Here is a 26,620-nt window from a genome sequence, read left to right on the forward strand (position 1 = left end):
CCGCCTCAACACCGTTGGAAGGGAGGAGAACCAATTAAGGCGGGGGGTGGGGTGGAACGAGCAGCTGTCTACCCTTAGCAGGAGGGCTGCTGATTACTTACCTCTCCTGCTGCTGCTGGCTGTCCAGCAGCAGACTGAAGGTGGCTGCTGCTGTTCGCAGGTATATAAAGGCTCAGAGCCTATTATGACACGCGCAGCCAGCGTTCCATTGCCACATTCCATCTACTGCAGGCAGGATACCTGGCTGGCTGAATGTCGCTGAGAAGCTCACAGAGACCGCCATAAGCAACAGTTTAACAGAATGCCACAGACTAATCAACCAAACTTTTTGGGTTGGGTTCTCTTTTATAGTCTGCAGGCATTAATTGAAAGAAGTCAGTGTTCCAGCAGAGGGAGACAACGTTTCAGAAAAGGCATTGTAGCAAACCAAAAAATAAATTTTAAGCGCAGCAGAGTAACCAGCGCACATACCTGTTAGCTCAGGTGAGTTTAAAAGGCTGCTGTTGATAACAAGGGCATTTGCTAAATAGATGGTGTGTGTGCAACAATATACTGAAAGGTCAATTATATTGTGCAGCTTATCTCACCACCTGTAGTTATTTAGGTGAAAGCTCCAAAATGCTTGCCTAATATGTCTGTTTATCCAAAAGGAAGTAAAGAGGGAGAGCTAGAAAGATAGCATTGCGTTACATTACATGGCAATGCAATGCACAGTTGCTGAAGTTGAACCAAAATGAGCTTGTCATCTGGCTTCTGCAACTTTGAACATGAAAAATCCAATGAGGAGAAGAAAAGCAAAGCCAAAGAGTCCATCCCAAAATCCGACAAACAAGCAAAATGAACAAAAAACATTGAATTCAATACTTTCTGATTTTAGAAACTGCATTAAAGAAGGGGTGCACCGGTCCTGGAGATACTGCAATACCAGGTCAATGCGTGGAGTGGACAGAGCAAGCTCTTTTTCCATCTCCCTGTTCTAAAAATCCATTTAATATATGGTCCCCAGATAGGGGACGTATCAGATATTAAACTGATAAGAACAGATCAGGTTTCAACATAATTTATTAAGTGCGTAAAAGATGGTTTACAATCAAAAACAACAACACAAACAGTACATTATTAAAACACAGAATTCCACCCATAAAAACCCCATATACGATTAGCATCCCTCCTCCCAATACATTTGACATCCCTCAAGTAATAAATATACATCTGGCTAAAAGCAATTTTAAGACAATCCTTCACAGAAATAGCATCACGTTTAAAAAGTAAAATATTGCGTGCCTTCCAAAGGGCGTCTTTAAAACAGTTAATCATACACCAACATATACAATACTGTTGAGGGGTCGGACATTTAAAAAGGCCATATAAAACATATTCATGGTTAAAATCTCTTAAACCGCAAGTCCATTTTAAAAGAATCCCAACTTTGTGCCAAAGTTCCTGTGCAAATGGGCAATTCCACATAAGGTGCAAGGTGGTTTCGTCATAAACACATGAGTCTCTGGGGCATTTTGCTCTGGCCACCAGGCCTCTCCTGTGTTGAAACTCTCTGGTGGGGAGGCACTGGTGGACCACCATCCATGCGATGTCCTTATGTCCATTTGCTAAGAATTTCCCGAAGACATTCTTCCAAACTTGCTTCGACCTCTCTTCTGAGAAATTTACTATGGGGGTCACATCTTCATTCCTCCTCAGAAAAGATAAAAGCTTCTTGCGGTCTTTAAAAATGTCCATATTAAAATCACCAAGGCTATAAAATCGAACAGTCTTTTCTAAGATTGCTTGGTGTTTGGGGGGGCATAGTAAAACAGGGGAATTCAACGACAACTTAAACCATCTTTTAAAAATCATCCCACAAGTATATTTTAAAAAATAACTTAGCGCACTATTACCATTAAAATGTTTGAAACAAAAGCAGAAATAATTTAAATACAAATAAATATGTAAGTCGGGGACATCCCTTCCGCCGTTCATTTTATTCTTCCTCATTATTTCTCGCCTTAATTTTTCCATTTTGGAGTTCCATAAAAACATAAAGATCATCCTAGTCATTTTTTTAATTAAAACATCAGAGGGGGGGTACACCATAGCTATATACAGTATGAGGGGTAACAACACTGATTTTATAATTAAAATTTTCCCCTCCATTGTTAGGGACCTCAAACCCCAAAATGATATTTTCTTTGACATTTTTTCTATGACATTCTCCCAGCTTTGAGTTCCCACATTCTCCTCGTTAAAAACAACTCCAAGAATTTTTACATTGTCTCGTTTTATAGTGAGCTGCGGGAGTTGGGCGGTGTCCCAGGATCCCAAAGTCAGACATTCAGATTTATTTAAATTAAGTTTAAAACCGGATGCCTGGGAAAAAAAATCAATGCGCAACACCGCCCTCCGGAGGGAAGCAGGGTCCACGCACACAACCGTCACGTCATCCATGTAGCCAAAGACTCTCACATCACTGCCACCTCCGCCTGGAACAGGAACCCCTCTAATCACTTTGTCTTTCCTTATTGCGCTCAGCAGGGGCTCCATGGCGCAGATGAACAGGATGGGCGACAAGGGGCATCCCTGCTTCACTCCGGACTCAAGGGGAACTCCATCTGTTAAAAAGCCATTAAGAGAAATTTGACTAAAACAATTTTTATATAAAATCTTAATACAATTTAAAAGCATATTAGGGATACCCATTCTTTTTAAAACTCTAAAAAGAAATCTATGAGAGACTCTATCGAAAGCTTTTTCAAAATCTAGGGCTAAAAGAGCTACATTTTGACCCCGGTCTCTGGAATACCAAATTACATCCCTTAATACGTTTAAAACCTCTGAAATACTTCTGCCTGGTACACTACAAACCTGCTCAGGCTGGATTAGTTTGGCAATGACACTCCTGAGCCGGTCTGCAACCACCTTAGCAAGTACCTTGTAATCAACATTTAGGAGAGTTATGGGTCTCCAATTCGCTAGAGTACTGCGGTCACCTTTTTTATATATCAAAGACACCACTCCTCTCCTCCACGAAAATGGCAACTGTTCACAAATAAAAAATTCTTTAAAAAGCATAAAAAGGTCCTCTTTTAAAATGTCCCAAAAAGTAAGGTAAAATTCTACAGGTAGTCCGTCACACCCAGGTGCTTTACCCTTAGAGAAACTTTTAAAAACATAAAATAATTCCTCTAAAACAATATCGCGTTCTAAAAACTCCTGGTCTGTAAAATTTAACTTAAAATCGAGATCATTAAGAGCATCAGATAAAAAGGACTCATCTATACACTTTTTACTAAAAAGATGCTTATAAAAGTTAAAAGTAGCATTCAACATTCCCTGCATAGATGTTTCACCCTCTAGATTTGTGATCACTTCTCTTTTATCCATGACTTTTTTGAAGAAGAAGCGAGAGCACTTCTCCCCCTCCTCCAAGTGCTGCACTCTAGAGTTAAAAATAATCTCTTTCCCCTTTGTGTCTATGCAGTTCTGAATTTCAGTTTTTAGGCCAGCAATATCATCTCCCACCTCCACCCCTAGCTCTTTGAATTTAAAAAGTGTTTGTAGTTTGGTGTTAAGATCACTAAAACATCTTTTTTTCTCTCTAGCTTTACGTCTCCCTGCTTTTATAAAAAACATTCTGACTTTTTTTTTTAAATTTTCCCACCAGGTTGCCATAGGGGCATCAGAAGGTTTTTGTCGCCACCAGGCTTGATAGGCTTTACCAAAGTCTTGTCGAATCAGAGGGTCCTCCAGCAGGTAAGTACTTAGACGCCAGAGGCCCCTGTTGACCCTCTGTTCATCCCGGTATTCTAGATGCACCTCCAAGCCCTTATGGTCAGAAAATATATTTGATGTTAAAACACATTTTACAGGGTTAAAATCATCTGATAGGAAAATAAAATCGATCCTGGAGGACACCCCTCTTCCGGACCACGTATAACCAGGGTCCGTCGGCAGGAGTGACCTCCACGCATCGCATAATTTAAAATCAGTTATAAAATCTTTCAATAGATGACATGACTTATCCAATTTGCGTAAAGGGTCACCCCCTGCTCGTTGTTCACTAGCACAAAGACAATTAAAATCACCCCCTACGATCAGGGGAGATGACCCAGTACAGTACAATGGCAATATCCCAAATAAATTAATTCTCTCTTGCTTATCAGGGGGAGCATAAATATTCATTACACGTAGGGTAAAACCATTAAATTTAAAATGCACTAAAACCACTCTGCCTGGTACTATTTCTGTGACAGCATTTATAGTAATATTTCTCCCACGACAGAGGAAGCCCACCCCCGCTGACTTGTTGTCATTGGAGCCAGACCAGATGGAGGGCCCCAGTCTCCAATCTGTCTTGATATCATTATAATTTAGTGCATGTTGTATCCCGCATTCCTGTAATAAACATATGTCAAAGTCAGTGGTTTCTAAATACTTGAATAGAGCAGCCCTACGAACTGGGCTCTTTAATGACCTCACATTCAGTGAGACAAGTCTTAATGTGGGCATTCATAGGTCAGGGTGGTGGATCTTCCATGAGGACACCTGACTCAAAGCCCTGTATATCAAATTGCTCCAGGACATCCGGGCTAGAGGACCCAAACGACTCGATATTCTGTGAGCCGGCGGTTGCCCCCTCGTAGGTCACGGTTCCCAGCCACATTCCAGGAGACGCTGGGGCTTCGACATTCCGTCTCTTTTTCGGGGCAGACTCCACTAGGTCACTGGTGCAGTCCTCCTCTTCCTCCACCTCCTCCAGGGGGGAAGACTGGTCCATCAGGACAAGATCAGCAACACAGATTTCCTGATGTTCGCCACCTAGAAGCAAAGCCCCCTCATCTGGCTGGCTAATCGCCCTGGAAGATCCTGAGGCCATCGCTGCGTGGTCCCCTGTAGCCAACCGCACAGGGGCACCACCCTCCAGCCCAACAGGATCGGTATTGGGAACCATCGATACGGAGGATACCCTCCCAGAAGGAGGACCCCCCCGCTCCGGTCCATGCGAGGTCCGCCCATCGTTAAGGGACTTCGATGCAGGTGCCGCCCCAGAGGGGCCTCCGGCTCCCTGCTCCATCCCAGCCTTCTCGCCCTTCGAACCGCCCTCCGACGCCGGCCTGCCAGTGAAGACCGGTGGGCGCATCGGCTCAGCTTCAGAAGATGCAGCTTCTGCGTAGGTCCTGGTCCTGGTCCTGTTGGGGCATCCTCGGAACATGTGCCCCGCCTCACCGCAGAGATTACATTTCCTCCCAGCGGGACAGTCCTTCATTAAATGTCCGTAACAGCTGCAATTATTGCAGCGGTCTACTTTCCTGCCCGTGCAGGACGTTTGGGTATGACCCATTTGTCCACAGTTCCTGCAACATACTGGCATTCCAGGATAAAATAAGTAGCCTCTGCTCTTACCGATTACGAAGGTTGAGGGAGGGTGTAGCATTCCTCCCACTCCACTAAGGTCCCTCTTTAGACGGGCCATATACCTTCTCTTGCCGCACCAGAAGCCTACCGCGTTCTTCACAGAACCCAGGTATCTCAGATCATCACAATAGCGGGTAAGGTAGGTCGAGATGTCTGCAGCTTCCACAAAGGGGTTCGGGAAATGCACCACGATGGGGATCTCGTCATAAGCATACAAGAGACAAAAGGTTAGTCCATCCAATTCATCTAAGTAGTTTTTCTCGTTTACCTTTTGTACGAGTTGCTGACAGCATCCCTGGCTCTTGAAGGTGATGGTGTATGTCCCCTTGTACTCGTTGTCCTGGAAGCAGAATATGTCTTCCCGCCGAAACTCCAGAACTCCAAGAAGAATCCTATGGCAGATGTAGTCCAAATTCTTCTCCATCCTCGATGCTGCTCCAACTTCAATCCTCACGGTGTTCCGCATCCGGGCATCACCCGATGAATATGTGAGCGTTGCCGGCATCCTTCACTCAGGAACGTACCGACTCTTCTCTCTGAAAGGCGCAAGCCTTCATGGGATCCCTTCCCGTTGCTCCCGGACTAATCCTTCCTCCCAATAGCAGCAGGGGGGTTAAGTCCCTCCGAAGAGGAACGATCCCCCCAGGCCGAGAGAAAGGGTACCAAGAGCACCTCACAGGCAAGACCACACAGGTAAACCTGATAGATCGTGCCAAAAGGCCGAGAAGCGATAACCAGAATTGGTTTCGAACTACGGAGCCACCCAAGGATCCTGAAGAGTCCATTTGTGGAGATGAGCTCCTGGACTCCCGTTAAGAAGACATGTTGTCAACCTCTAGATCCCTTACATGCCTGCACTTTTCGGCTTGCTGCTGCTGCAATCCACGCGTTATAGATCTGCATAACTCCACCTCTTTAAACACAGCACCCTCACCCCCTGCTGTTCCCACCCGCCTCAACACCGTTGGAAGGGAGGAGAACCAATTAAGGCGGGGGGTGGGGTGGAACGAGCAGCTGTCTACCCTTAGCAGGAGGGCTGCTGATTACTTACCTCTCCTGCTGCTGCTGGCTGTCCAGCAGCAGACTGAAGGTGGCTGCTGCTGTGCGCAGGTATATAAAGGCTCAGAGCCTATTATGACACGCGCAGCCAGCGTTCCATTGCCACATTCCATCTACTGCAGGCAGGATACCTGGCTGGCTGAATGTCGCTGAGAAGCTCACAGAGACCGCCATAAGCAACAGTTTAACAGAATGCCACAGACTAATCAACCAAACTTTTTGGGTTGGGTTCTCTTTTATAGTCTGCAGGCATTAATTGAAAGAAGTCAGTGTTCCAGCAGAGGGAGACAACGTTTCAGAAAAGGCATTGTAGCAAACCAAAAAAGAAATTTTAAGCGCAGCAGAGTAACCAGCGCACATACCTGTTAGCTCAGGTGAGTTTAAAAGGCTGCTGTTGATAACAAGGGCATTTGCTAAATAGATGGTGTGTGTGCAACAATATACTGAAAGGTCAATTATATTGTGCAGCTTATCTCACCACCTGTAGTTATTTAGGTGAAAGCTCCAAAATGCTTGCCTAATATGTCTGTTTATCCAAAAGGAAGTAAAGAGGGAGAGCTAGAAAGATAGCATTGCGTTACATTACATGGCAATGCAATGCACAGTTGCTGAAGTTGAACCAAAATGAGCTTGTCATCTGGCTTCTGCAACTTTGAACATGAAAAATCCAATGAGGAGAAGAAAAGCAAAGCCAAAGAGTCCATCCCAAAATCCGACAAACAAGCAAAATGAACAAAAAACATTGAATTCAATACTTTCTGATTTTAGAAACTGCATTAAAGAAGGGGTGCACCGGTCCTGGAGATACTGCAATACCAGGTCAATGCGTGGAGTGGACAGAGCAAGCTCTTTTTCCATCTCCCTGTTCTAAAAATCCATTTAATATATGGTCCCCAGATAGGGGACGTATCAGATATTAAACTGATAAGAACAGATACTACACTTGATCTTAGCCAAAAGGCCGAGAAGCGATAACCAGAATTGGTTTCGAACTACGGAGCCACCCAAGGATCCTGAAGAGTCCATTTGTGGAGATGAGCTCCTGGACTCCCGTTAAGAAGACATGTTGTCAACCTCTAGATCCCTTACATGCCTGCACTTTTCGGCTTGCTGCTGCTGCAATCCACGCGTTTTAGATCTGCATAACTCCACCTCTTTAAACACAGCACCCTCACCCCCTGCTGTTCCCACCCGCCTCAACATCGTTGGAAGGGAGGAGAACCAATTAAGGCGGGGGGTGGGGTGGAACGAGCAGCTGTCTACCCTTAGCAGGAGGGCTGCTGATTACTTACCTCTCCTGCTGCTGCTGGCTGTCCAGCAGCAGACTGAAGGTGGCTGCTGCTGTGCGCAGGTATATAAAGGCTCAGAGCCTATTATGACACGCGCAGCCAGCGTTCCATTGCCACATTCCATCTACTGCAGGCAGGATACCTGGCTGGCTGAATGTCGCTGAGAAGCTCACAGAGACCGCCATAAGCAACAGTTTAACAGAATGCCACAGACTAATCAACCAAACTTTTTGGGTTGGGTTCCCTTTTATAGTCTGCAGGCATTAATTGAAAGAAGTCAGTGTTCCAGCAGAGGGAGACAACGTTTCAGAAAAGGCATTGTAGCAAACCAAAAAGAAATTTTAAGCACAGCAGAGTAACCAGCGCACATACCTGTTAGCTCAGGTGAGTTTAAAAGGCTGCTGTTGATAACAAGGGCATTTGCTAAATAGATGGTGTGTGTGCAACAATATACTGAAAGGTCAATTATATTGTGCAGCTTATCTCACCACCTGTAGTTATTTAGGTGAAAGCTCCAAAACGCTTGCCTAATATGTCTGTTTATCCAAAAGGAAGTAAAGAGGGAGAGCTAGAAAGATAGCATTGCGTTACATTACATGGCAATGCAATGCACAGTTGCTGAAGTTGAACCAAAATGAGCTTGTCATCTGGCTTCTGCAACTTTGAACATGAAAAATCCAATGAGGAGAAGAAAAGCAAAGCCAAAGAGTCCATCCCAAAATCCGACAAACAAGCAAAATGAACAAAAAACATTGAATTCAATACTTTCTGATTTTAGAAACTGCATTAAAGAAGGGGTGCACCGGTCCTGGAGATACTGCAATACCAGGTCAATGCGTGGAGTGGACAGAGCAAGCTCTTTTTCCATCTCCCTGTTCTAAAAATCCATTTAATATATGGTCCCCAGATAGGGGACGTATCAGATATTAAACTGATAAGAACAGATACTACACTTGATCTTAGCCAAAAGGCCGAGAAGCGATAACCAGAATTGGTTTCGAACTACGGAGCCACCCAAGGATCCCGAAGAGTTCATTTGTGGAGATGAGCTCCTGGACTCCCGTTAAGAAGACATGTTGTCAACCTCTAGATCCCTTCCATGCCTGCACTTTTCGGCTTGCTGCTGCTGCAATCCACGCGTTTTAGATCTGCATAACTCCACCTCTTTAAACACAGCACCTTCACCCCCTGCTGTTCCCACCCGCCTCAATACCGTTGGAAGGGAGGAGAACCAATTAAGGCGGGGGGTGGGGTGGAGCGAGCAGCTGTCTACCCTTAGCAGGAGGGCTGCTGATTACTTACCTCTCCTGCTGCTGCTGGCTGTCCAGCAGCAGACTGAAGGTGGCTGCTGCTGTGCGCAGGTATATAAAGGCTCAGAGCCTATTATGACACGCGCAGCCAGCGTTCCATTGCCACATTCCATCTACTGCAGGCAGGATACCTGGCTGGCTGAATGTCGCTGAGAAGCTCACAGAGACCGCCATAAGCAACAGTTTAACAGAATGCCACAGACTAATCAACCAAACTTTTTGGGTTGGGTTCTCTTTTATAGTCTGCAGGCATTAATTGAAAGAAGTCAGTGTTCCAGCAGAGGGAGACAACGTTTCAGAAAAGGCATTGTAGCAAACCAAAAAAGAAATTTTAAGCGCAGCAGAGTAACCAGCGCACATACCTGTTAGCTCAGGTGAGTTTAAAAGGCTGCTGTTGATAACAAGGGCATTTGCTAAATAGATGGTGTGTGTGCAACAATATACTGAAAGGTCAATTATATTGTGCAGCTTATCTCACCACCTGTAGTTATTTAGGTGAAAGCTCCAAAATGCTTGCCTAATATGTCTGTTTATCCAAAAGGAAGTAAAGAGGGAGAGCTAGAAAGATAGCATTGCGTTACATTACATGGCAATGCAATGCACAGTTGCTGAAGTTGAACCAAAATGAGCTTGTCATCTGGCTTCTGCAACTTTGAACATGAAAAATCCAATGAGGAGAAGAAAAGCAAAGCCAAAGAGTCCATCCCAAAATCCGACAAACAAGCAAAATGAACAAAAAACATTGAATTCAATACTTTCTGATTTTAGAAACTGCATTAAAGAAGGGGTGCACCGGTCCTGGAGATACTGCAATACCAGGTCAATGCGTGGAGTGGACAGAGCAAGCTCTTTTTCCATCTCCCTGTTCTAAAAATCCATTTAATATATGGTCCCCAGATAGGGGACGTATCAGATATTAAACTGATAAGAACAGATACTACACTTGATCTTAGCCAAAAGGCCGAGAAGCGATAACCAGAATTGGTTTCGAACTACGGAGCCACCCAAGGATCCTGAAGAGTCCATTTGTGGAGATGAGCTCCTGGACTCCCGTTAAGAAGACATGTTGTCAACCTCTAGATCCCTTACATGCCTGCACTTTTTGGCTTGCTGCTGCTGCAATCCACGCGTTTTAGATCTGCATAACTCCACCTCTTTAAATACAGCACCCTCACCCCCTGCTGTTCCCACCCGCCTCAACACGGTTGGAAGGGAGGAGAACCAATTAAGGTGGGGGGTGGGGTGGAACGAGCAGCTGTCTACCCTTAGCAGGAGGGCTGCTGATTACTTACCTCTCCTGCTGCTGCTGGCTGTCCAGCAGCAGACTGAAGGTGGCTGCTGCTGTGCGCAGGTATATAAAGGCTCAGAGCCTATTATGACACGCGCAGCCAGCGTTCCATTGCCACATTCCATCTACTGCAGGCAGGATACCTGGCTGGCTGAATGTCGCTGAGAAGCTCACAGAGACCGCCATAAGCAACAGTTTAACAGAATGCCACAGACTAATCAACCAAAATTTTTGGGTTGGGTTCTCTTTTATAGTCTGCAGGCATTAATTGAAAGAAGTCAGTGTTCCAGCAGAGGGAGACAACGTTTCAGAAAAGGCATTGTAGCAAACCAAAAAAGAAATTTTAAGTGCAGCAGAGTAACCAGCGCACATACCTGTTAGCTCAGGTGAGTTTAAAAGGCTGCTGTTGATAACAAGGGCATTTGCTAAATAGATGGTGTGTGTGCAACAATATACTGAAAGGTCAATTATATTGTGCAGCTTATCTCACCACCTGTAGTTATTTAGGTGAAAGCTCCAAAATGCTTGCCTAATATGTCTGTTTATCCAAAAGGAAGTAAAGAGGGAGAGCTAGAAAGATAGCATTGCGTTACATTACATGGCAATGCAATGCACAGTTGCTGAAGTTGAACCAAAATGAGCTTGTCATCTGGCTTCTGCAACTTTGAACATGAAAAATCCAATGAGGAGAAGAAAAGCAAAGCCAAAGAGTCCATCCCAAAATCCGACAAACAAGCAAAATGAACAAAAAACATTGAATTCAATACTTTCTGATATTAGAAACTGCATTAAAGAAGGGGTGCACCGGTCCTGGAGATACTGCAATACCAGGTCAATGCGTGGAGTGGACAGAGCAAGCTCTTTTTCCATCTCCCTGTTCTAAAAATCCATTTAATATATGGTCCCCAGATAGGGGACGTATCAGATATTAAACTGATAAGAACAGATTTTTTTTTTTAATTTGGCTATCCCCTGCAGAGGGATAAAACCGTTTATTAAAATTTTAACAAATTACAAGCATAATTACACAAATACCAAACGTTAAAAGACAAATGAAATTTACAAAACAAAAAAATACAAAGATTTTAAATAATTAGGTTCCATTGGTCAACAAGCCATTTTTTGGAAATATGTATATTCTTCTTTTTGTCAATTAAATAATAAGTATACATTTCACATAAACATAAACTTAAAACATCATTCACTGATAAAACATCTTGTTTAAAAATAGCAATGTTGCGCGCTTTCCAGAGAGATGACTTGGCGCAGTTCACTGTCTTCCAAGCCATTGTGTACTGGTCCATTGTGGGGCATTCCATAAGTCCGTATAGCACAGTTTTATATGTAAAGTCCTTGAGGTCTGCCACCCTTTCCAGTAGGGGGAGCAGTCTTCTCCAGAAATCCTTTGCAAAATTACATGTCCATAATAGATGTTCCACCGTTTCCTCGTCTTGGCATCCGGCTCTTGGGCAGATGGCAGACCTCACAAATCCTCTTCTGTATTGGAATGCCCGGCAAGGAAGACAGCGGTGCATGCAACTCCAAGCCAGATCTCTCTGTTCATTAAAAAGATAAAAAACGTTAATCATTTTCCAGATAGACATAGATTTGTCATCATCATATCTGTCAACATTACATATTTCCTCACTTTTACGTATTTCTTTAATTAGTTTCTTACTATTTCTTAATTCCTCTATTTTCTTAGTCCCTAAATTAAAATCGGACACTATTTTCCTTAAAATCTCATAATGCGTCGACAAATTAAAAGCATGGGGCACAGATATATTAACTTCATACCATCCAAACTTTCTCATAAAAAATCCTGTATTAAAACGCATAAAAAAGGACCAATAGTGATTCTTAAAAAGGGCATTAAAACAGTAAACGAACAGATGGATTAAAAGAAACCTATTAAAATCTGGAAAATCTTTACCACCTTTTACTTTTGATTTCATCACGATTTCTCTTTTCAGCTTTTCCATTTTTGAGTTCCAAAAGAAGGTAAAACAGGTTTTGGTTATCTTTTTTAAAACATTAACAGGCGGGGGGAAAACCATGCTAAGATACAATAAAAGAGGTAAAATCACCATCTTTAAAACCTATACTTTACCCTCCATTGTAAGTCTCCTCATGTTCCACATACATATTTTCGTATTTACTTTCTGTGTAACTGTTTCCCAACTATTATAACCATCATTATTTTCAGTGAATGATATACCTAAAATGGAAATGGATTCGGAGACATTAATTGGTACATCACGTAAAATCATCCCCCCAACACTTAAAATGTTACACTTATTAAAATTGATTTTAAAACCAGAAGCTAGGCAAAAGGATTGCAATTGATGGAGAGTGGCCGTAAGTGATGGTGCATCTGTACACAAGACCGCCACGTCATCCATGTAGCCTACAACCTTGGCCTCCAAACCACCGCTTCCAGGCAGAGGGACACCGCATATCTGTTTATTTTGGCGTATTGCACATAACATTGGTTCCAGTGCACAGATAAACAGTAGGGGGGACAGAGGGCATCCCTGTTTCACCCCTGACCGTAAAAATACCTCTTGTGTCTTAAAACCATTCACTAAAATCTTACTTGTACAATCCTTGTAAAATGCTTTAAGCGATAGTAAAAACCCTTCTGGTATGCCCATTTTCTCTAAAACTTTAAAAAGATAAAAGTGTGAGACACGGTCAAATGCTTTTTCAAAATCAATAGATAAAATCGCCATTTTCCCCTTTCTGTCTTTCACATCCTCAATACAGTCTTTCACTAAATTCAGATTGTCCCATATACTGCGCCCCGGCACCCCACACACTTGATTAGAATGAATAACTTTGCTGATGACTTCTTTTAGACGATTTGCACAAATTTTAGCCATTATTTTATAGTCACAATTTAAAAGTGTTATTGGTCTCCAGTTTTCTAATTTTGATTTATCGCCTTTTTTGTATAGGAGGGAGACTTCACCTTTCTTCCAGGAATTTAATAAAACCTTATTATTAAAAACCTCAGTAAACAAATAAAACAAATCATCTTTTAAAATATCATAAAAACATACATAAAATTCTATTGGGATGCCATCAGGACCAGGGACCTTTCCAGTTTTAAAACTTTTAATAGTTTTTAACACTTCTTGTTCCGTTAAAACTTGGGATAAAAACTCTTGGGATGCGGGATCTAAAACAGCTGTTAGTCCTTGCAGCGAATCATCCATTAATTTATTATCTATATTTTTTCCATTAAAAAGATTAGAAAAAAAACCCTCAACTTTACCCAGCATATTTTTTATATTATTCTCACCATCTATATGGTCAATTATCACTTTTTCTTTTTTATTTTTCCTAAAAAAAATCTGGAACACTTTTCATTTTCTTCTATATGTTGTACTCTAGAACGAAAAATTATCTCTTTTCCTTTTTGTTCTAGCCATTTTGAAATCTCTTCTTTTAAGTTTGAAATATCAACTTGTACATCTATCCCATTGTCTCTGAGCTTAAATAATGTTTGTAGGCGGGTATTTAAAATTCTATATTCTTCATATTTTTCTTTGGCTCTACATATACTCTTTTTAATAAAAAAGTCTTTTATTTTTACTTTCATTCTATCCCACCATACACTCATAGTCTCATTTGTTTTTTTCCCTTTTCTACATTTCCTATAAAACTCAATAAAATCTGATAAAATCTGCGGGTCGGTTAAAAGGGATACGTTCATTTTCCAGCTTTTCTTACCACATTTTTTGTTGTCATTTACTTTTATGGTAAAGGATAAAAGTTTATGGTCTGAAAATATATTAGTTAAAACTTCACATTTGGCAGGTATTGTTTTATCTGAACCAAAAATAAAATCAATCCTAGAGCTACAATTAGCATTGCTCCAAGTGAAACCGGCGTCCTCTGGGCTATCACTATGACACTCTTTATATATGTCTATCAATTTAGCATCTTTGACTATATCATGTAGCATACCTGAGGTTTTATCGTAGTTCTTGCTTACAGAGCTGGAGCGCCGGTTTTCACCTTTTAAAACACAATTAAAATCCCCTGCTAAGATAAAAGGTTCAGAGTTATTAATAAATAATGGTAAAAGATCAAGCATTTTGGCTCTTTCATTTTTCTCTGTTGATCCATAAAAATTTAAAAACTGCCATCTAATACCATCAATAAAAGCTTTCACTAATAAAATACGACCTGGTAAAATTTCCTGAATAAAATCAATTAAAACGTTCCCTTTAAAAAGTATGGCTACACCCGCTGATCCTGCAGCATTCGATCCGGACCAGACAGATGGCCCACACTTCCACTCATCTTTATATTTTTGATATGACATTTCATGTGGGATATTACATTCTTGCAGAAAAAATACAGATGCAGTAAAACACGTAAAAAAATTAAAAAGAGCAGTTCTTCTCGTGTTAGATTTTATGCCTCTCACGTTGAGGGAAATACCTTTGAGTTCAGCCATCATTAGAAAATGTAGAAATTTTACTTAGGTAACTAAGAGCAACGGATTTACCTGTCCGATGAACCTGATCAGACCACTGGGCTTGCGCCTCCCTCCTCATCTGATAGTATCGTCACGAGAGTCTCCGTGGAGGAGGAAAGATTACCACATTTATATAAACCCGACGCTACACTGGCATAGCTCGGAGGGCTGGCTGGCAGAACCCGCTGGGTCTCCATTGGCTGGCCATGCAGTTCCTCATCAGGCGGGTCTCCAAGGGGTTCCGCCGCCCCTGTTTGACCTGTAGAAGGTCGTCCTATAGGAGGAGGTTGCGCACAAGGCAGAGCCTCTGACTCTTCAGAGGCAGCAAGATCCCGGTCCCCACCTGTAGCAGCGGAGACCGAAACCCCTGAGGGTCCAGCGTCCACATCCCCTTCAGGAGAAGTGTCCATCTGTTCACCTCCTGCTGCCTCCTCCGAACCACCCTTTTTCTTTTTCTTAGGACCCACCTTTATCCACTCAGCGCCCTCAGCACTAGGAGACCCAGACTGGGCATGGGCTTCTGTGTCGGCCTTTTGCCGGTCCCTTTTGACCTTACCAGTAGTGCCCTTCTGCTCCTTCTCAGCCCTCCTTTTGGACTCCCGCAGGTCCTGCAGCCAGGTTTTGTGATTTGGTATTTTACCTGTCATAGACTCTGGAGACACTTCACTATTTGGTACGCCCTTATTGTCTCCAGAGGCTCCAGGTTGTTGTTCCTCCTCCTGAGGGGTGGTCTGATCTTTTGGTCCTTGGTCGGACGTCTTGGACTTCCCATTTTGCTCATCTTCCCGAAATCTGTGAGGGCAAGAAAAATAAAAGTGACCTGGAGTCTGGCAAAAACTGCATTTCTTTTCCTTAGGGCATTCTTTTGTCTCATGTTCTTCACTAGCACAATTTCTACATGATACATGACAGTTTTCTTTTGAATGACCATAGCGCCCACAATTTCTGCAATATACTGGCATCCCAGAAAAGAAGAAATCCCCATTTGTTTGCCCAATTTTGAAACGGGCAGGGGGGAGCCGTATACCACCTGGTGTATTTGGATCTCTTGTACACTTCACAAGGAATTTCCACTTAGATGTCCATATGTTATATTCGTTTAATATCTTCCCAATACATTTAACACTTTTAAAATAAATTGCTAGAAATGACATTACTTCTGGAGCAGAAACAAAGGGCGAAAATATTTTTACAATAACCAGTCTTACCTCATCCAGGACGTGCTCAACAATTTGTATCCCTTTCAAAACAGGACTATTTTCAACTTTTTTTAACTTTTCTAGTACATCTCTAAAAATACCTTCTCCGGTGAATGTGATGTCATAGTCACCTCTTCTGGGATAATCCTGGATGGAGAGAATTTCATTCCTTTGTACGCCAAGAAGGTTCCTGAGCACATCCTGGACTACAGACCCTAATTTCCTCATATCCGAGCCACCCGCCGTGAAGTGAACTCGGATAGAGTTTTTTAGCCTCGCATAAAGAGGCACGAGGTTAGGGTCAACCTCCATGGAAAAACGCAACAAGGTTGCAAATTGCAGCCGCTTGCAATCTGCGCTCCCAGTGTTCTTGCAGCGAAAAACACCTGGAAGCTGGGGGATCGCAACTCGTTACCCTGGGACTAAGCCCTCTCCCTAATAGCAGCAAGCAGGTTAAGTCCACCAAAGTGGACGATCCTGCCAGGCCAAGGAGAGGGGTACCCGAGTGCCCTTCAACCACAATCTCCTGCAATAAAGCACTTGATCGTAGCCAAAAGGCCGAGAAGCGATAACCAGAATTGGTTTCGAACTACGGAGCCACCCAAGGATCCTGAAGAGTCCATTTGTGGAGATGAGCTCCTGCACTCCCGTTAAGAAGACATGTTGTCAACCTCTAGATCCCTTACATGCCTGCACTTTTCGGCTTGCTGCTGCTGCAATCCACGCGTTTTAGATCTGCATAACTCCACCTCTTTAAACACAGCACCCTCACCCCCTGCTGTTCCCACCCGCCTCAACACCGTTGGAAGGGAGGAGAACCAATTAAGGCGGGGGGTGGGGTGGAACGAGCAGCTGTCTACCCTTAGCAGGAGGGCTGCTGATTACTTACCTCTCCTGCTGCTGCTGGCTGTCCAGCAGCAGACTGAAGGTGGCTGCTGCTGTGCGCAGGTATATAAAGGCTCAGAGCCTATTATGACACGCGCAGCCAGCGTTCCATTGCCACATTCCATCTACTGCAGGCAGGATACCTGGCTGGCTGAATGTCGCTGAGAAGCTCACAGAGACCGCCATAAGCAACAGTTTAACAGAATGCCACAGACTAATCAACCAAACTTTTTGGGTTGGGTTCTCTTTTATAGTCTGCAGGCATTAATTGAAAGAAGTCAGTGTTCCAGCAGAGGGAGACAACGTTTCAGAAAAGGCATTGTAGCAAACCAAAAAAGAAATTTTAAGTGCAGCAGAGTAACCAGCGCACATACCTGTTAGCTCAGGTGAGTTTAAAAGGCTGCTGTTGATAACAAGGGCATTTGCTAAATAGATGGTGTGTGTGCAACAATATACTGAAAGGTCAATTATATTGTGCAGCTTATCTCACCACCTGTAGTTATTTAGGTGAAAGCTCCAAAATGCTTGCCTAATATGTCTGTTTATCCAAAAGGAAGTAAAGAGGGAGAGCTAGAAAGATAGCATTGCGTTACATTACATGGCAATGCAATGCACAGTTGCTGAAGTTGAACCAAAATGAGCTTGTCATCTGGCTTCTGCAACTTTGAACATGAAAAATCCAATGAGGAGAAGAAAAGCAAAGCCAAAGAGTCCATCCCAAAATCCGACAAACAAGCAAAATGAACAAAAAACATTGAATTCAATACTTTCTGATTTTAGAAACTGCATTAAAGAAGGGGTGCACCGGTCCTGGAGATACTGCAATACCAGGTCAATGCGTGGAGTGGACAGAGCAAGCTCTTTTTCCATCTCCCTGTTCTAAAAATCCATTTAATATATGGTCCCCAGATAGGGGACGTATCAGATATTAAACTGATAAGAACAGATACTACACTTGATCTTAGCCAAAAGGCCGAGAAGCGATAACCAGAATTGGTTTCGAACTACGGAGCCACCCAAGGATCCTGAAGAGTCCATTTGTGGAGATGAGCTCCTGGACTCCCGTTAAGAAGACATGTTGTCAACCTCTAGATCCCTTACATGCCTGCACTTTTCGGCTTGCTGCTGCTGCAATCCACGCGTTTTAGATCTGCATAACTCCACCTCTTTAAACACAGCACCCTCACCCCCTGCTGTTCCCACCCGCCTCAACACCGTTGGAAGGGAGGAGAACCAATTAAGGCGGGGGGTGGGGTGGAACGAGCAGCTGTCTACCCTTAGCAGGAGGGCTGCTGATTACTTACCTCTCCTGCTGCTGCTGGCTGTCCAGCAGCAGACTGAAGGTGGCTGCTGCTGTGCGCAGGTATATAAAGGCTCAGAGCCTATTATGACACGCGCAGCCAGCGTTCCATTGCCACATTCCATCTACTGCAGGCAGGATACCTGGCTGGCTGAATGTCGCTGAGAAGCTCACAGAGACCGCCATAAGCAACAGTTTAACAGAATGCCACAGACTAATCAACCAAACTTTTTGGGTTGGGTTCTCTTTTATAGTCTGCAGGCATTAATTGAAAGAAGTCAGTGTTCCAGCAGAGGGAGACAACGTTTCAGAAAAGGCATTGTAGCAAACCAAAAAAGAAATTTTAAGCGCAGCAGAGTAACCAGCGCACATACCTGCTAGCTCAGGTGAGTTTAAAAGGCTGCTGTTGATAACAAGGGCATTTGCTAAATAGATGGTGTGTGTGCAACAATATACTGAAAGGTCAATTATATTGTGCAGCTTATCTCACCACCTGTAGTTATTTAGGTGAAAGCTCCAAAATGCTTGCCTAATATGTCTGTTTATCCAAAAGGAAGTAAAGAGGGAGAGCTAGAAAGATAGCATTGCGTTACATTACATGGCAATGCAATGCACAGTTGCTGAAGTTGAACCAAAATGAGCTTGTCATCTGGCTTCTGCAACTTTGAACATGAAAAATCCAATGAGGAGAAGAAAAGCAAAGCCAAAGAGTCCATCCCAAAATCCGACAAACAAGCAAAATGAACAAAAAACATTGAATTCAATACTTTCTGATTTTAGAAACTGCATTAAAGAAGGGGTGCACCGGTCCTGGAGATACTGCAATACCAGGTCAATGCGTGGAGTGGACAGAGCAAGCTCTTTTTCCATCTCCCTGTTCTAAAAATCCATTTAATATATGGTCCCCAGATAGGGGACGTATCAGATATTAAACTGATAAGAACAGATACTACACTTGATCTTAACCAAAAGGCCGAGAAGCGATAACCAGAATTGGTTTCGAACTACGGAGCCACCCAAGGATCCCGAAGAGTCCATTTGTGGAGATGAGCTCCTGGACTCCCGTTAAGAAGACATGTTGTCAACCTCTAGATCCCTTCCATGCCTGCACTTTTCGGCTTGCTGCTGCTGCAATCCACGCGTTTTAGATCTGCATAACTCCTCCTCTTTAAACACAGCACCCTCACCCCCTGCTGTTCCCACCCGCCTCAACACCGTTGGAAGGGAGGAGAACCAATTAAGGTGGGGGGTGGGGTGGAACGAGCAGCTGTCTACCCTTAGCAGGAGGGCTGCTGATTACTTATCTCTCTTGCTGCTGCTGGCTGTACAGCAGCAGACTGAAGGTGGCTGCTGCTGTGCGCAGGTATATAAAGGCTCAGAGCCTATTATGACACGCGCAGCCAGCGTTCCATTGCCACATTCCATCTACTGCAGGCAGGATACCTGGCTGGCTGAATGTCGCTGAGAAGCTCACAGAGACCGCCATAAGCAACAGTTTAACAGAATGCCACAGACTAATCAACCAAACTTTTTGGGTTGGGTTCTCTTTTATAGTCTGCAGGCATTAATTGAAAGAAGTCAGTGTTCCAGCAGAGGGAGACAACGTTTCAGAAAATGCATTGTAGCAAACCAAAAAAGAAATTTTAAGTGCAGCAGAGTAACCAGAGCACATACCTGTTAGCTCAGGTGAGTTTAAAAGGCTGCTGTTGATAACAAGGGCATTTGCTAAATAGATGGTGTGTGTGCAACAATATACTGAAAGGTCAATTATATTGTGCAGCTTATCTCACCACCTGTAGTTATTTAGGTGAAAGCTCCAAAATGCTTGCCTAATATGTCTGTTTATCCAAAAGGAAGTAAAGAGGGAGAGCTAGAAAGATAGCATTGCGTTACATTACATGGCAATGCAATGCACAGTTGCTGAAGTTGAACCAAAATGAGCTTGTCATCTGGCTTCTGCAACTTTGAACATGAAAAATCCAATGAGGAGAAGAAAAGCAAAGCCAAAGAGTCCATCCCAAAATCCGACAAACAAGCAAAATGAACAAAAAACATTGAATTCAATACTTTCTGATTTTAGAAACTGCATTAAAGAAGGGGTGCACCGGTCCTGGAGATACTGCAATACCAGGTCAATGCGTGGAGTGGACAGAGCAAGCTCTTTTTCCATCTCCCTGTTCTAAAAATCCATTTAATATATGGTCCCCAGATAGGGGACGTATCAGATATTAAACTGATAAGAACAGATACTACACTTGATCTTAGCCAAAAGGCCGAGAAGCGATAACCAGAATTGGTTTCGAACTACGGAGCCACCCAAGGATCCTGAAGAGTCCATTTGTGGAGATGAGCTCCTGGACTCCCGTTAAGAAGACATGTTGTCAACCTCTAGATCCCTTACATGCCTGCACTTTTCGGCTTGCTGCTGCTGCAATCCACGCGTTTTAGATCTGCATAACTCCACCTCTTTAAACACAGCACACTCACCCCTGCTGTTCCCACCCGCCTCAACACCGTTGGAAGGGAGGAGAACCAATTAAGGCGGGGGGTGGGGTGGAACGAGCAGCTGTCTACCCTTAGCAGGAGGGCTGCTGATTACTTACCTCTCCTGCTGCTGCTGGCTGTCCAGCAGCAGACTGAAGGTGGCTGCTGCTGTGCGCAGGTATATAAAGGCTCAGAGCCTATTATGACACGCGCAGCCAGCGTTCCATTGCCACATTCCATCTACTGCAGGCAGGATACCTGGCTGGCTGAATGTCGCTGAGAAGCTCACAGAGACCCCCATAAGCAACAGTTTAAAAGAATGCCACAGACTAATCAACCAAACTTTTTGGGTTGGGTTCTCTTTTATAGTCTGCAGGCATTAATTGAAAGAAGTCAGTGTTCCAGCAGAGGGAGACAACGTTTCAGAAAAGGCATTGTAGCAAACCAAAAAAGAAATTTTAAGCGCAGCAGAGTAACCAGCGCACATACCTGTTAGCTCAGGTGAGTTTAAAAGGCTGCTGTTGATAACAAGGGCATTTGCTAAATAGATGGTGTGTGTGCAACAATATACTGAAAGGTCAATTATATTGTGCAGCTTATCTCACCACCTGTAGTTATTTAGGTGAAAGCTCCAAAATGCTTGCCTAATATGTCTGTTTATCCAAAAGGAAGTAAAGAGGGAGAGCTAGAAAGATAGCATTGCGTTACATTACATGGCAATGCAATGCACAGTTGCTGAAGTTGAACCAAAATGAGCTTGTCATCTGGCTTCTGCAACTTTGAACATGAAAAATCCAATGAGGAGAAGAAAAGCAAAGCCAAAGAGTCCATCCCAAAATCCGACAAACAAGCAAAATGAACAAAAAACATTGAATTCAATACTTTCTGATTTTAGAAACTGCATTAAAGAAGGGGTGCACCGGTCCTGGAGATACTGCAATACCAGGTCAATGCGTGGAGTGGACAGAGCAAGCTCTTTTTCCATCTCCCTGTTCTAAAAATCCATTTAATATATGGTCCCCAGATAGGGGACGTATCAGATATTAAACTGATAAGAACAGATACTACACTTGATCTTAGCCAAAAGGCCGAGAAGCGATAACCAGAATTGGTTTAGAACTACGGAGCCACCCAAGGATCCTGAAGAGTCCATTTGTGGAGATGAGCTCCTGGACTCCCGTTAAGAAGACATGTTGTCAACCTCTAGATCCCTTACATGCCTGCACTTTTCGGCTTGCTGCTGCTGCAATCCACGCGTTTTAGATCTGCATAACTCCACCTCTTTAAACACAGCACCCTCACCCCCTGCTGTTCCCACCCGCCTCAACACCGTTGGAAGGGAGGAGAACCAATTAAGGCGGGGGGTGGGGTGGAACGAGCAGCTGTCTTCTACCCTTAGCAGGAGGGCTGCTGATTACTTACCTCTCCTGCTGCTGCTGGCTGTCCAGCAGCAGACTGAAGGTGGCTGCTGCTGTGCGCAGGTATATAAAGGCTCAGAGCCTATTATGACACGCGCAGCCAGCGTTCCATTGCCACATTCCATCTACTGCAGGCAGGATACCTGGCTGGCTGAATGTCGCTGAGAAGCTCACAGAGACCGCCATAAGCAACAGTTTAACAGAATGCCACAGACTAATCAACCAAACTTTTTGGGTTGGGTTCTCTTTTATAGTCTGCAGGCATTAATTGAAAGAAGTCAGTGTTCCATCAGAGGAAGACAACGTTTCAGAAAAGGCATTGTAGCAAACCAAAAAAGAAATTTTAAGCGCAGCAGAGTAACCAGCGCACATACCTGTTAGCTCAGGTGAGTTTAAAAGGCTGCTGTTGATAACAAGGGCATTTGCTAAATAGATGGTGTGTGTGCAACAATATACTGAAAGGTCAATTATATTGTGCAGCTTATCTCACCACCTGTAGTTATTTAGGTGAAAGCTCCAAAATGCTTGCCTAATATGTCTGTTTATCCAAAAGGAAGTAAAGAGGGAGAGCTAGAAAGATAGCATTGCGTTACATTACATGGCAATGCAATGCACAGTTGCTGAAGTTGAACCAAAATGAGCTTGTCATCTGGCTTCTGCAACTTTGAACATGAAAAATCCAATGAGGAGAAGAAAAGCAAAGCCAAAGAGTCCATCCCAAATTCTGACAAACAAGCAAAATGAACATAAAACATTGAATTCAATACTTTCTGATTTTAGAAACTGCATTAAAGAAGGGGTGCACCGGTCCTGGAGATACTGCAATACCAGGTCAATGCGTGGAGTGGACAGAGCAAGCTCTTTTTCCATCTCCCTGTTCTAAAAATCCATTTAATATATGGTCCCCAGATAGGGGACGTATCAGATATTAAACTGATAAGAACAGATAAGGTTTCAACATAAATTTATTCAGATATAAAAAAGTACAAAAACACATTATTCTTATTTACAGCGTTAATAGAGCTCTTTCCACAGACATTATTAGTACAAAATAGTATTCCACATGTAAAAACACCATCTTCTATTCGCTTCGTGTTTACCCACATCTTTGACATCTTTCAAATAATAAATATACATTTCGCTAAAAACCATTCTAATACAATCATTGATGGAAATACAGTCACGTTTGAACAACAAAATATTCCTCACTTTCCACATAGCACTTTTTGCACAATTTATTATACACCAGCATATTTTGGTTTGATGTAAAGTTGGGCAATTAAAAAGTCCGTATAAAACATATTCGTGACAAAAGTCTTTCAGACCACAAACCCATTTCAAAAGCACCCCCAGTCTCCGCCAAAGTTCTTGCGCATAAAAACAGTTCCAAAACAGATGTAAAACCGTCTCATCACTTCCACACGAGTCTCTAGGACATTTTGCCCGCGCCGCCAGGCCTCTCCTGTGCTGAAAGTCTCTAGTTGGGAGGCACTGGTGGACGGACATCCAGGCAAGGTCTTTATGAATATTTGCGAGAAACTTTCCAAACACATTCCTCCAGACTCGCTTGGATCTGCTCCAGGAAAAGTTGATTACTTCAGATACTCTTTCTTCCCTTCTCAGATGAGTTATCAATTTCCTTCGGTCTTGAAGAATATCAGTATCCAAGTCTCTTAATTTATAATTTCTACATACTTTCTCTAAGATGATAAGATGCTTTGGGGGACATAATAAAACGGGCGAAGATAAGGATGGCCGTAGCCATCTCTTAAAAACATAACCACAAGTATATTTTAAAAACAGACTAAAAACACTGTTAGAATTAAGAAGCTTAAAACAGAAACAGAAGAAATTTATATACAAAAACATGCTCAAATCCGGGACATCCTTTCCACCATTTTGATGCCTTTTATACATTTCTGTGCGTTTTACTTTTTCCATCTTCGAGCCCCAAATAAATATAAACATGCAGCGAGTCAGCTTTTTGAGCATTAAGTCGGAGGGAGGGTACACAATTGCAACATATAACATCATTGGCAATAATACAGACTTAATAATTAGAACTTTCCCTTCGATTGACAAACTACGCAAATTCCAAAAGGATAGTTTCTTCACCATTTTCTCCTGGACCTCCCCCCAACTCACAACCCCGTCATTTTCTTTATTAAAAGTAATGCCCAAAATTTTAACTTTATCACACTTCATTTTGACTGCTGGTAGGTCCACTGTATCCCAGGAACCAATTGTCAAACACTCAGTTTTATTAAAATTCAACTTAAAACCTGAAGCCTGACTAAAAAAACTGGTACACCTCACCACCCTCCGGAGGGAAGCAGGATCCGTGCAGATGGCAGTAACATCGTCCATATACCCGAAGACTTTAATTTGGGCCCCCCCTCCACCCGGAACAGGGACCCCACGGATCACTTTATCTTTCCTAATTTGGCATAATAAAGGCTCCATAGCACAAATAAACAGGATCGGGGACAAAGGGCAGCCCTGCTTCACTCCGGATTCCAGCGGTATTTCACCTGTTAAGAAGCCATTAACAGAGATTTGACAATATGAATCTTTATACAAAATCTTAATTAGAGACATGATAAAATCCGGGATCGCCATCTTCTTTAAAACACTAAAAAGATACTTGTGCGATACCCTGTCGAACGCCTTCTCAAAGTCCAGCGCCAACAGGGCTAAATTCTGACCACGATCCCTAGTATACCATATTGCATCTCTTATGACATTTAACACCTCCGCAATACTCCTTCCCGGTACACCACAAACTTGTTCTGGTTGTATCAACTTATCAATTATCATTTTAAGCCGGCATGCAATAAATTTGGCTAATACTTTATAATCCATGTTGAGGAGGGTGATAGGCCTCCAATTTGCAAGGTCCTCACGAGCCCCTTTCTTTTTAAAGATCAAGGACACTATTCCCCTCCTCCATCCCTTGGGCAACCGTTTACACTTAAAAACCTCCTTAAAAAGTGCTAAAAGATCATCCTTTAAAATATCCCAGAAAGTCAGATAAAATTCGACGGGGAGACCGTCTGCTCCCGGAGCTTTGTCCTTTGAAAAACTTTTAAAAATGTTAAAAAGTTCCTCTAAGCTAAAATCCCGTATTAAAAACTCCTGATCTGACTGATTCAACTTAAAATCTAGGACATTAAGAGCATCTTGTAAAAAGGAATCATCCACACTTTTCTCACTAAAAAGGAGTCGGTAAAAATCAAAAGCCACGTTCTTCATGCCCTGTATAGTGGATTCTTCACCTAAACAAGTAATCGCATCTTTCCTCTCCATTGCTTTTTTAAAAAAGAAGCGTGTACATTTTTCATCTTCTTCTAACTGCTTTACCTTTGAATTAAAAATAACCTCTCTCCCCTTCTGCTCCAAAAGTGTATGTATTTCTGCTTTTAGGCTGACAATGTCTTCCTCCACCTCCAACCCAATCTCTTTAAATTTATAAAGTGTCTGCAGCCTAGTATTTAGATTTGAGAAAAATTGTTTTTTCTGTCTTGATTTCTTCCTCCCTGCCGTGATAAAAAAAAGCCTAATTTTATTTTTAATCTTTTCCCACCAAGACAACATTTTTATATAAGGAGGCCTATGTTGTCTCCATTCCTGGTAGGCTGTACAAAAATCCGACCTTATCTGAGGATCCTCCAGCAGATGTGTCCCCAAACGCCACAGTCCTTTGTTTATTCTCTGCTCTCCTTGGTATTCTAACTGTAATTTTAACATTTTGTGATCGGAAAATAAATTAGACATTAGATCAAACATCACCGGCTTAAAATCCACAGATAAAAACATAAAATCGATCCTAGAGGCCACTCCCCGACCGGACCATGTAAATCCAGGGTCCGTCGGTGAAAGAGACCTCCAGGCATCGCATAGCTTAAAATCAGTTTGAAAATTTTTTAGCAGAAAACATGACTTATCCAACTTACGGAGAGGGTCCCCTCCTACTCGTTGTTCGCCGACACTAAGGCAGTTGAAATCCCCACCTATCAGGAGGGGAGAAGACCCAACACAAAATACAGGCAAAATTTCAAACAATTGGATGCGCTCTTGCTTGTCGGGAGGAGCATACACATTAATTATGCGAAAACTAAAATTATTAATATGCAAATGTACAAACATTGCCCTGCCTGGTGTAATCTCTGTAACAGAGGAAAACACGATGTTATTACCACGACAGAGCAAACCCACTCCAGCAGACCTATTCACATTTGAGCCGGACCACACTGACGGTCCCGACTTCCAATCCTTTTTAAGCTCGTCATAATTAATTGAGTGTTGTAGTCCACATTCCTGCAATAAACACACATCAAAGTCTAAAGTCTCTAAATATTGAAAAAGAGCAGCCCTGCGAACAGGGCTCTTTAAAGATCTCACATTCAGTGAGAGGCATTTTATGGACGGCATTAAAGTCAAGGTGGGAGGGAGTCATCCAGAATCATCTTGACCTGTTCAGGACTATGATC

General features: G+C 42.9%; 10 non-coding genes across 10 annotated transcripts; all 10 read right to left on the reverse strand.

Annotated features, from left to right (window-relative positions):
* Positions 1-891: 891 nt before the first annotated feature.
* Positions 892-1,081, reverse strand: LOC141229965 (U2 spliceosomal RNA). The gene has a single exon (XR_012296579.1). It is a non-coding gene; the product is annotated as a U2 spliceosomal RNA (small nuclear RNA).
* A 6,169-nt stretch (positions 1,082-7,250) lies between these two features.
* LOC141230037 (U2 spliceosomal RNA) lies at positions 7,251-7,441 on the reverse strand. Its single transcript, XR_012296628.1, has one exon. It is a non-coding gene; the product is annotated as a U2 spliceosomal RNA (small nuclear RNA).
* A 1,108-nt stretch (positions 7,442-8,549) lies between these two features.
* On the reverse strand, positions 8,550-8,740 carry LOC141230038 (U2 spliceosomal RNA). The gene has a single exon (XR_012296629.1). It is a non-coding gene; the product is annotated as a U2 spliceosomal RNA (small nuclear RNA).
* A 1,109-nt stretch (positions 8,741-9,849) lies between these two features.
* Positions 9,850-10,040, reverse strand: LOC141230039 (U2 spliceosomal RNA). Its single transcript, XR_012296630.1, has one exon. It is a non-coding gene; the product is annotated as a U2 spliceosomal RNA (small nuclear RNA).
* Positions 10,041-11,149: 1,109 nt separating this feature from the next.
* Positions 11,150-11,339, reverse strand: LOC141229959 (U2 spliceosomal RNA). The gene has a single exon (XR_012296574.1). It is a non-coding gene; the product is annotated as a U2 spliceosomal RNA (small nuclear RNA).
* Positions 11,340-17,722: 6,383 nt separating this feature from the next.
* On the reverse strand, positions 17,723-17,913 carry LOC141230040 (U2 spliceosomal RNA). The gene has a single exon (XR_012296631.1). It is a non-coding gene; the product is annotated as a U2 spliceosomal RNA (small nuclear RNA).
* Positions 17,914-19,022: 1,109 nt separating this feature from the next.
* On the reverse strand, positions 19,023-19,213 carry LOC141229923 (U2 spliceosomal RNA). Its single transcript, XR_012296540.1, has one exon. It is a non-coding gene; the product is annotated as a U2 spliceosomal RNA (small nuclear RNA).
* Positions 19,214-20,322: 1,109 nt separating this feature from the next.
* On the reverse strand, positions 20,323-20,513 carry LOC141230042 (U2 spliceosomal RNA). Its single transcript, XR_012296633.1, has one exon. It is a non-coding gene; the product is annotated as a U2 spliceosomal RNA (small nuclear RNA).
* Positions 20,514-21,621: 1,108 nt separating this feature from the next.
* Positions 21,622-21,812, reverse strand: LOC141230043 (U2 spliceosomal RNA). Its single transcript, XR_012296635.1, has one exon. It is a non-coding gene; the product is annotated as a U2 spliceosomal RNA (small nuclear RNA).
* A 1,112-nt stretch (positions 21,813-22,924) lies between these two features.
* LOC141229956 (U2 spliceosomal RNA) lies at positions 22,925-23,107 on the reverse strand. The gene has a single exon (XR_012296571.1). It is a non-coding gene; the product is annotated as a U2 spliceosomal RNA (small nuclear RNA).
* Positions 23,108-26,620: the final 3,513 nt, after the last annotated feature.

The sequence above is a fragment of the Phyllobates terribilis genome, unplaced genomic scaffold (genome assembly GCF_046119375.1).
Source record: "Phyllobates terribilis strain yellow unplaced genomic scaffold, ASM4611937v1 Scaffold_488__1_contigs__length_1352022, whole genome shotgun sequence".
In the NCBI taxonomy this organism is placed as follows: domain Eukaryota; kingdom Metazoa; phylum Chordata; class Amphibia; order Anura; family Dendrobatidae; genus Phyllobates; species Phyllobates terribilis.